Source organism: Coffea arabica, chromosome 1c (genome assembly GCF_036785885.1).
Source record: "Coffea arabica cultivar ET-39 chromosome 1c, Coffea Arabica ET-39 HiFi, whole genome shotgun sequence".
Classification (NCBI taxonomy): domain Eukaryota; kingdom Viridiplantae; phylum Streptophyta; class Magnoliopsida; order Gentianales; family Rubiaceae; genus Coffea; species Coffea arabica.
Genome location: NC_092310.1, coordinates 3,636,537 through 3,647,653, shown reverse-complemented (window position 1 = coordinate 3,647,653; position 11,117 = coordinate 3,636,537). Strand labels below are relative to the sequence as shown.

The 11,117-nt window shown below is 43.2% G+C and overlaps 1 long non-coding RNA gene across 1 annotated transcript; it reads right to left on the bottom strand.

Annotated features, from left to right (window-relative positions):
- Positions 1-418: 418 nt before the first annotated feature.
- Positions 419-2,165, bottom strand: LOC140006146 (uncharacterized). Its single transcript, XR_011813782.1, has 4 exons — positions 2,103-2,165; positions 968-1,001; positions 601-876; positions 419-489 (listed from the first exon to the last, which is right to left on the bottom strand). It is a non-coding gene; the product is annotated as an uncharacterized lncRNA (long non-coding RNA).
- Positions 2,166-11,117: the final 8,952 nt, after the last annotated feature.

Genomic DNA, 11,117 nt, shown 5'->3' with positions numbered 1-11,117 from the left:
AAAAATTAAATGTCTGTCCTCGGCTAAAAATTAAATGTCCTAAGCTAAAAGAAAGATAAAATGAGGGAAAGAGATAACCGGAGTTTGGGAGCAGGCAGGGGTGTGGTGGAGATGGCAGTGGAGGTGGCGAAGTGCGTGGTTGAAACGCACGGATGGTGCACGGCTGTGATGCAGGTGGCGGTGCTGGACGCGCGTGGGCTGGGGGTGCGCGTGGGCACGCTGAAGTCACGGTCCCAGGAAAATCTCGAGAAGCTGCTCCCTACTTTTGTAAAAGTTGAATAGTGAAAAAAATAAATAAATTGTGAAGGTTAATCAGCCAAGAACTCGTGAAAAAGAGATGACCTTACGAAGAGCATACTTAACCTGTAGAATATTCAACACTTGATGGTGCATAAATACCGGAGTCAGTGTTGTCCAATTTTGTTGTTCAAGTAGAGTACTTCCATCTGGTTGTCCATTACATGAGATAAATGATGTACTGAAGCTTATCTGACAAGATATTTATAAGGGCTCATATACATGTCATAAGTTCCATTAAGCAAATGTTTCGTCACATGAGGACTATTGTAAGGCTTAATGGTATCTACACGTGCAACTTACTGATCATATCTTATAAGGTTCCATCTTGTGCACCTTGTCATGGAACCTGAGAGCATTTCTAGAGTGACAACAAGAAAACAAAACGAGAAATTCTGTCTCTAGTTTCCTTGAGAAGATTCAACAAAGACAACTGAAGGAGTAGCCTTTACTTCATCCAAGAAAGGGATGTTAATAGGCAAGGATGCAAACTTTTCAACAGCGATGTTCATCCATATATAATTTGGGAGGACACATGGTGAACTACTCATGGTTGCTGCTCTGCCAATGATTTTCATCCTTATAAGAATAACAGGGAAAATTATAAAAAATTTGAACATTAAAAGAAATTTCAGTACCTTTGAATACAAATGGTAAAATAGGTAAGCACCTTTCTTCTGTTGACCTGATTGTGCTCAAATCATCTGTTTAGATATTGGTTTTAATGGAAAAGAGTTTAGCATATGGTACTTTAGTAAAGGCCAGTATTCAGATTCTTATAACAATTACTCACAAAAGACAAAATGTTTTAAGTTTACCAACTAGATTTTAACAATAAAAGTGTAATTCTTTCAACAAGCCGAAAGAGAATTTGGAAATGTAGCAACAGCTAAAGAGTGAAGCTTGGGAAGCAGATAGATTTACCGTCTTTTGGTACCTTATAACATACTGCTGTGGATAACCCACGATTAAACCCCAAGTGTTGTTGGTAATGCCAAATTTCTAATGATGCCCATGTATAAATTTTTTTATTATAGGCTCGAATATACTGAAGAAAGTAGAGATTGCAAAGATTCATTATTGAGTTGCCTAAAAATACATAGACAGAGAAAGATGCACCAAAATTTTGAATGGGTATACATTCTTTGAACTGGCATCATCCTATACCACTTAATTGACCTCAAATGATCACAAATCCAGCTTTCTTCAATCTTTCTACATTTCAACTTGATCAACTTTTATTGCAGCAAGCAAAGTGAAAAACAGGAGCAGAATTTGCGTTTCGCCAATATATAAAGCACAAACAAATGATCAGATTGCACCACGAAGGCCGGAATAAAATTGAAGCCCTCTTCCAACTTGCTCTGAACTTACCCTTCAAGATATTTTTGAAAAAAATGTTTTTATATAGACTTGGTAACATAAATGCTGTTCCAGCATTTTCCCCTTCCCAACTTTGAGGAAAATATCCCCATCCTAACTCCATTTCCAGTACTGAACAGCCCATTTGATGCTGAATGTAAAACATCAAAAGCTATAACAGGAAAGAAACCGCTATATATGATCTGACCAACACGTGACTTGGAAAACTTTAGCTGATTTCCAATCCACAAAACACAAACCTTTCCACAAAAAAACTAGACAAAATTTACCCAATTCATGCACAGAGATAAAAGAATCAACAGAATTCAAGTAATTTAAACACTTATATGTCAGCAAAGGAAAGGAGCAAACAAAATTTTATTCTTTTATACCAATTACGATGTAAATCAGTAAAAAAAAATGCACAAAGATGCAAACTTTACCTAAAATTGATGCGAGCAGAGACTGCTGGAAGTCTTTTATCCCTACAAGATGGAATCTCTCGGAAGGCAACTTCTCAGACAAAAATCCCCACTTTAAATGCAATCCCTTGTTATGGATCAGAAACCAGAGAAGCCAGAGCTTTGGAGAAAACCAGAAAGAACAATTCGAATAGAGAGCTAATTAACAGTGAATCAATGAAACAGTGATTGAACTGAGCTCAATTTCATTAATGAATCCGAGAAATACAAAATACAAGAACAGAGATGATGAATTTAGCTAAGAAGGTGTAAGAACTGAAGGAAAATTTGAGAGGGAAACTCTGAGGATTGCTCCTCAGACTGTTACAACCAATCTGGAATGGAAATGATTCAAAAACTACTCTACAAAGCAATTAGGCCTACTTTATATAGTTATCAGCTCCTAACAACTTCTAACAGCACCTAATAAGGATCAATCGCGTGTTCCAATTGCGTCTGCAAGTGGCTGCAAGTTGCCGCGCTTCCTGGCTTTCTGTTAGGCAGATGAAAACCCAGCAAAGGCGTGGTTTTACTTTCGCGCTTTTGCTGAAGTAAATCCTCTAAGTCACGCCTTCAGCTTCTGGATTCCACGCCTTCTTACTTCCTTCTTTCTATTACGTATCTTCTTTAGTCTAGCATTCTGCATTTCATTACAATACCTTCCCCTCATAAGGCCTTTGTCCTCAAGGTCGGAATTGTGGAAACTTCTCCCTTATCTGCGCAGCATCCTCCCAAGTTGCTTCTGCAGGATCAGTCCCCCGCCACTAGATAAGCCATTGAGTTACAGCTGCATTCTTTCTCTTGATCGTCCTCCTGCTCAACAGAGCCTCAGGCTTTCATCAGTGTCTGGTAGTTGCAGGATAGGTGTGGTCAGATCTCCTAGCTTCTTTTTAAGCAAAGATACATGAAACACAGGGTGGATCTTTGATGTAGTAGGTAGCCTGAGCCTGTAGGCCACTTCTCCGATCCTTTCCTCTATACAGTAGGGGCCAAAGTACTTAGCAGATAATTTGGTGTTGTTCCTGATCATCACGGATGACTGTCTGTAAGGTTGTAACCTCAAATATACCCAGTCTCCAACTTGGAATTCCCTTTCACTCCTATGCTCATCAGCATATTTCTTCATTCGCTCCTGGGCAGCTTTCAGGTTATGTTGCAATAGCTCGTCCATTTTCTTCCTTTCTCTTATGTAGTCCTCCACTGTTGCCACCTTTGTTTGTAAATATGGTCCAAGTGCTAGCTGAGGAGGCTTGGTTCCATACAAAGCCTCAAAAGGGCTCATCTGTACAGCAGAGTGGAAAGTGGTATTATACCACCATTCTGCCAAGGATAACCAGGAGTTCCACTTTTTTGGTTCCAGGTGAGTCATACACCTGAGATACATTTCTAGTACTTGGTTTACTCTTTCCGTTTGACCATCTGTTTGGGGGTGATAGGCTGTACTCAGGTTTAACCCTGCTCCCAATAGTGTGAATAGCTCAGTCCAGAATTGGCTAACAAAGACCTTATCCCTGTCTGAGATCATACTTTGTGGAATGCCATGTAGCTTACTGACATGATCCAGGAAAATTCTAGCTATTTTTGGGGCATCAAAAGGGTGAGATAAGCTCATAAAGTGAGCATACTTGGTAAACCTGTCCACTACAACTAGGATGGTGTCCTTCCCTTCTGAATTGGGCAGTCCTTCTATGAAATCTATGGTGACATGACTCCAAGAGTGTTGTGGGATTGGGAGAGGTTGGAGCAGACCTGGATAAGCCACACGTTCATCCTTACATTTCCTGCAAGTGTCACACTGTAATATTGTTGCCTTGATTTCCTTGAACATACCTGGCCAATAAAATAGCTGTTTGGCTCGCATCCAGCTGGCCTGGATGCCTGAATGTCCTCCTAACTGGGAGTTATGAAGTGCAGTAATGAGTTTCTTCCTTATTTCTCCTCCCTGTCCTACTACCACCCTTCCTCTATATCTCAGGATTCCACTCTGATAGTTGTATGCTGAATTCTGTTCTGTGGATGCTAGCATTTCCCTGATGAGATCCTGAGCCTAGCTATCACCAATGTAGCTTTCCATTACCTCTTTCATCCATTCTGGTATAACTCTTGTAGTTGCTGCACACTCAGGTCCCTCGTTTCCCCTTCTGGAGAGTGCATCAGCCACTATGTTGTCCTTCCCCTTCTTGTAGCATATCTCATAACTTAGTCCCATCAGCTTAGTCAGCCACTTCTGCTGGAGGGGGGTAGTGATCCTCTGCTCCAGTAGGTATTTCAAGCTTTGGTGGTCAGTGTTGATGAGGAAATGGTGCCCCTCCAAGTAGTGCCTCGACTTAGTGACTGCTGTGATTAAAGCCAGTAGTTCCTTCTCATAAATTGACATTCCCAGATTCTTCTGTCCCAGGCTTTGGCTGAGAAAGGCCAATGGCCTCTTGTTCTGCATCAGGACAGCCCCTATCCCTCCATAGCAAGCATCAATCTCTATCACAAAGGGTTGGGTGAAGTCTGGAAGGGCGAGTACAGGAGTACTGCACATAGCTAACTTTAGCTTCTGGAAAGCATCCTCAGCTTCCTCTCCCCATTTGTAGCCATCTTTCCTGAGGAGAGTAGTTAAGGGCTTTGCAATAGCACCATACCCTTTGACAAACTTCCTGTAGTAACCAGTTAGACCAAGGAATCCCTTCAGCTGTTTGATGTTTCCTGGTCTTGGCCACTGCATCATGCTGTCAATTTTCCTGGGATCCGCTCTTACCCCTTCTGCTGAAATAATATGGCCTAGATACTCCACTTGCTTCTGAGCAAAAGAGCATTTACTCTCTGTTGCATAGAGTTGGTGTTGCTTCAGGGTCTCCAGGACCTCAGTAACATGGTTGATATGTTCTTCTAGAGTTTGGCTGTAAATAAGTATATCATCAAAAAATACCAATACATGCTTTCTTAGTTGTTTCTGAAATACCTGGTTCATCAGGCCCTGGAAGGTTGCGGGAGCATTGGTCAAGCCAAATGGCATGACCTTAAATTCATATAGTCCTTGATGTGTCCTGAATGCTGTTTTGGGAATGTCTTCCTCACGTACTCTTATTTGGAAGTATCCTGCCCTGAGGTCAATTTTGGAGTAGTACTGGAATCCATGCAGTTCATCCAGCAGCTCATCAATAAGGGGCATAGGGAACTTATTCTTGACTGTGAGGTCGTTCAGCTGTCTGTAATCTACACAGAATCTCCATGAGCCATCCTTCTTCTTGACCAGAAGTACTGGTGAAGCAAAAGGACTGCTACTCAGCTGGATGATCCCAGATTGCAGCATTTCTTGAACTAGCTTCTCAATCTCAGACTTCTGGATGTAAGGACACCTATAGGGCCTCATTTGGAATGGCTTTGCTCCTTCTTTGAGGGTGATGCAGTGATCCTGGCTCCTCTCAGGGGGTAGTCCTTGAGGTTCCTGAAATACATCTCCAAACCTCTGCAGTAACTCCTCCATTTCTGGTGGTGTTGGCTCAGAGTCTGGCTCCTTGTCTTCTACTGCCCTCACTTGAGCCAGGATTCCATATGCCTGTTTTCTGGTCCACTTGTATAGTCTACTCCCCCTTATTAGCTTCAACTGTACTGCATTGCCCTCCCCCTTTAGTTCAACCTGCTGCTTTCCCCTTTTGAACCTCATACTTAGTCCTCTGAAGTCAAACTCCGTTGGACTGTATCTAGCTAACCAATCAACTCCTAGTATCATATCGCACCCCCTAGCCTCAGAGTATTGAAATGATGCTGGAACTCATATCCCTGCATCTTCCATGTCACAGGCTTGGTGATGCTCCTAGACTGCAGCCTTTCCCCATTGGCCACCTTAACTGACAGAGCCCCTCCTTTAGTTTCCAAATTCAGGACCTTAGCCATTTGTTCATCCATGAAGCAATGTGTGCTGCCACTGTCGACCAGTGCAGTAATGGTCTTCCCTTTAATTATTCCTTTTATCCTGATAGTTTTGTGCTCACTCCCTCCTGCCAAGGCATGGATGGAGACTTCTATATGCTCATTTTCTAATTCTCCTTCAATACAGTCACAGAATACCTCAGTCTCCCCCTTGTCTCCCCTTTCTTCCTCAGTAGTTGGTATCTCCTCTTCCTCCATAACTAACAAATTTAGATGGGATTGTTTACAGACATGACCAAAAGTATATGGCTCAGCACATTTGAAGCAAAGTCCCTTTTTCCCTCCTAAGGTTAAGCTCTGCTGGTGTGAGCCTTTTGAATTGGTTCTGAGTACTATAGTGGCTATTGGAAGTTTTGGGGATCTGTTTATCAGGTAGTTTGGGGTAGCTTGGGATTTTGTCAGGGAATTTAGGGTGATGTGAGGCTTTAAACAGGGGTTTCTGGTAGCTGGGGTTATAGGAAGGGGCTTTGTGGATTTTCTGCAATGCTCTCAGGTTTCTCTCCTGCAGTTTGGCAGCTTCTACAGCATCTGCCAGTGTTTTAGGTTTGGCCAGTTTTATCATAGTTACTATTTCCTCTTTTAATCCACTTAGAAAACATGTTTTGTAATAGCAATCTTGCTAATGAGGGAGGGAAGGCATTACCAGAGCTTTGAGCATTTCGAATTTCTCCAAGTAGTCAGCTACTGATCCTGTATGCATCAGTTTGTTGAACTCTTCTATAGCTTCCTCAGGGGAGCCATCTTCAAACCTCTCACAAAGTGCATTGCAGAGCTCCTCCCATGAAATATCCTCCCTTCCATTGAATACACCATGAAACCAGATATCTGCCTTGTCCCTAAGGTAGAGTTCTGCAACCTCAGGCTTCATTTCCTCCTCCACTCCATTAATTTTGAAGTACTTATTGGCTTTCCTGATCCATTCCCTAGGATTTTCCCCAGAGAATGAAGGCAGATCTACCTTAGGTAGCCTGGCGAAGGACCTGTGACCCTGTGATTCAGATCTATCCGTAGCTCCCTTCTGCTCCTCCTTCCTCCTGTTATCCTCCTTATGCACTAAGCTGGATTCTGAGCTGTTGCCTTCCACATCTTTCCCCTTGTCGTTTAATTTTGCTAACATTTGTGCCATCATGTTCATCATGCCCTCATACTTCTGGTCCAGGTTTTTGAGTGCCTTTTCAGTATTCTCCTGCCTGTGCTCCATGACCCTGACAGCTTGCTCCAGACCATCACTCCTGTTAGCAAAAGTTCTAACCACACTTCCTAGCTCAGTGATCTCCTTCCTCATTTCGTCTTGGCTTTTAGACATTTTTTATATATATATATATATTTCCAATGGCTCGTAGCTAGTTCTGATACCACTGTTATGGATCAGAAACCAGAGAAGCCAGAGCTTTGGAGAAAACTAGAAAGAACAATTCGAATAGAGAGCTAATTAACAGTGAATCAATGAAACAGTGATTGAACTGAGCTCAATTTCATTAATGAATCCGAGAAATACAAAATACAAGAACAGAGATGATGAATTTAGCTAAGAAGGTGTAAGAACTGAAGGAAAATTTGAGAGGGAAACTCTGAGGATTGCTCCTCAGACTGTTACAACCAATCTGGAATGGAAATGATTCAAAAACTACTCTACAAAGCAATTAGGCCTACTTTATATAGTTATCAGCTCCTAACAACTTCTAACAGCACCTAATAAGGATCAATCGCGTGTTCCAATTGCGTCTGCAAGTGGCTGCAAGTTGCCGCGCTTCCTGGCTTTCTGTTAGGCAGATGAAAACCCAGCAAAGGCGTGGTTTTACTTTCGCGCTTTTGCTGAAGTAAATCCTCTAAGTCACGCCTTCAGCTTCTGGATTCCACGCCTTCTTACTTCCTTCTTTCTATTACGTATCTTCTTTAGTCTAGCATTCTGCATTTCATTACAATACCTTCCCCTCATAAGGCCTTTGTCCTCAAGGTCGGAATTGTGGAAACTTCTCCCTTATCTGCGCAGCATCCTCCCAAGTTGCTTCTGCAGGATCAGTCCCCCACCACTAGATAAGCCATTGAGTTACAGCTGCATTCTTTCTCTTGATCGTCCTCCTGCTCAACAGAGCCTCAGGCTTTCATCAGTGTCTGGTAGTTGCAGGATAGGTGTGGTCAGATCTCCTAGCTTCTTTTTAAGCAAAGATACATGAAACACAGGGTGGATCTTTGATGTAGTAGGTAGCCTGAGCCTGTAGGCCACTTCTCCGATCCTTTCCTCTATACAGTAGGGGCCAAAGTACTTAGCAGATAATTTGGTGTTGTTCCTGATCATCACGGATGACTGTCTGTAAGGTTGTAACCTCAAATATACCCAGTCTCCAACTTGGAATTCCCTTTCACTCCTATGCTCATCAGCATATTTCTTCATTCGCTCCTGGGCAGCTTTCAGGTTATGTTGCAATAGCTCGTCCATTTTCTTCCTTTCTCTTATGTAGTCCTCCACTGTTGCCACCTTTGTTTGTAAATATGGTCCAAGTGCTAGCTGAGGAGGCTTGGTTCCATACAAAGCCTCAAAAGGGCTCATCTGTACAGCAGAGTGGAAAGTGGTATTATACCACCATTCTGCCAAGGATAACCAGGAGTTCCACTTTTTTGGTTCCAGGTGAGTCATACACCTGAGATACATTTCTAGTACTTGGTTTACTCTTTCCGTTTGACCATCTGTTTGGGGGTGATAGGCTGTACTCAGGTTTAACCCTGCTCCCAATAGTGTGAATAGCTCAGTCCAGAATTGGCTAACAAAGACCTTATCCCTGTCTGAGATCATACTTTGTGGAATGCCATGTAGCTTACTGACATGATCCAGGAAAATTCTAGCTATTTTTGGGGCATCAAAAGGGTGAGATAAGCTCATAAAGTGAGCATACTTGGTAAACCTGTCCACTACAACTAGGATGGTGTCCTTCCCTTCTGAATTGGGCAGTCCTTCTATGAAATCTATGGTGACATGACTCCAAGAGTGTTGTGGGATTGGGAGAGGTTGGAGCAGACCTGGATAAGCCACACGTTCATCCTTACATTTCCTGCAAGTGTCACACTGTAATATTGTTGCCTTGATTTCCTTGAACATACCTGGCCAATAAAATAGCTGTTTGGCTCGCATCCAGCTGGCCTGGATGCCTGAATGTCCTCCTAACTGGGAGTTATGAAGTGCAGTAATGAGTTTCTTCCTTATTTCTCCTCCCTGTCCTACTACCACCCTTCCTCTATATCTCAGGATTCCACTCTGATAGTTGTATGCTGAATTCTGTTCTGTGGATGCTAGCATTTCCCTGATGAGATCCTGAGCCTAGCTATCACCAATGTAGCTTTCCATTACCTCTTTCATCCATTCTGGTATAACTCTTGTAGTTGCTGCACACTCAGGTCCCTCGTTTCCCCTTCTGGAGAGTGCATCAGCCACTATGTTGTCCTTCCCCTTCTTGTAGCATATCTCATAACTTAGTCCCATCAGCTTAGTCAGCCACTTCTGCTGGAGGGGGGTAGTGATCCTCTGCTCCAGTAGGTATTTCAAGCTTTGGTGGTCAGTGTTGATGAGGAAATGGTGCCCCTCCAAGTAGTGCCTCGACTTAGTGACTGCTGTGATTAAAGCCAGTAGTTCCTTCTCATAAATTGACATTCCCAGATTCTTCTGTCCCAGGCTTTGGCTGAGAAAGGCCAATGGCCTCTTGTTCTGCATCAGGACAGCCCCTATCCCTCCATAGCAAGCATCAATCTCTATCACAAAGGGTTGGGTGAAGTCTGGAAGGGCGAGTACAGGAGTACTGCACATAGCTAACTTTAGCTTCTGGAAAGCATCCTCAGCTTCCTCTCCCCATTTGTAGCCATCTTTCCTGAGGAGAGTAGTTAAGGGCTTTGCAATAGCACCATACCCTTTGACAAACTTCCTGTAGTAACCAGTTAGACCAAGGAATCCCTTCAGCTGTTTGATGTTTCCTGGTCTTGGCCACTGCATCATGCTGTCAATTTTCCTGGGATCCGCTCTTACCCCTTCTGCTGAAATAATATGGCCTAGATACTCCACTTGCTTCTGAGCAAAAGAGCATTTACTCTCTGTTGCATAGAGTTGGTGTTGCTTCAGGGTCTCCAGGACCTCAGTAACATGGTTGATATGTTCTTCTAGAGTTTGGCTGTAAATAAGTATATCATCAAAAAATACCAATACATGCTTTCTTAGTTGTTTCTGAAATACCTGGTTCATCAGGCCCTGGAAGGTTGCGGGAGCATTGGTCAAGCCAAATGGCATGACCTTAAATTCATATAGTCCTTGATGTGTCCTGAATGCTGTTTTGGGAATGTCTTCCTCACGTACTCTTATTTGGAAGTATCCTGCCCTGAGGTCAATTTTGGAGTAGTACTGGAATCCATGCAGTTCATCCAGCAGCTCATCAATAAGGGGCATAGGGAACTTATTCTTGACTGTGAGGTCGTTCAGCTGTCTGTAATCTACACAGAATCTCCATGAGCCATCCTTCTTCTTGACCAGAAGTACTGGTGAAGCAAAAGGACTGCTACTCAGCTGGATGATCCCAGATTGCAGCATTTCTTGAACTAGCTTCTCAATCTCAGACTTCTGGATGTAAGGACACCTATAGGGCCTCATTTGGAATGGCTTTGCTCCTTCTTTGAGGGTGATGCAGTGATCCTGGCTCCTCTCAGGGGGTAGTCCTTGAGGTTCCTGAAATACATCTCCAAACCTCTGCAGTAACTCCTCCATTTCTGGTGGTGTTGGCTCAGAGTCTGGCTCCTTGTCTTCTACTGCCCTCACTTGAGCCAGGATTCCATATGCCTGTTTTCTGGTCCACTTGTATAGTCTACTCCCCCTTATTAGCTTCAACTGTACTGCATTGCCCTCCCCCTTTAGTTCAACCTGCTGCTTTCCCCTTTTGAACCTCATACTTAGTCCTCTGAAGTCAAACTCCGTTGGACTGTATCTAGCTAACCAATCAACTCCTAGTATCATATCGCACCCCCTAGCCTCAGAGTATTGAAATGATGCTGGAACTCATATCCCTGCATCTTCCATGTCACAGGCTTGGTGATGCTCCT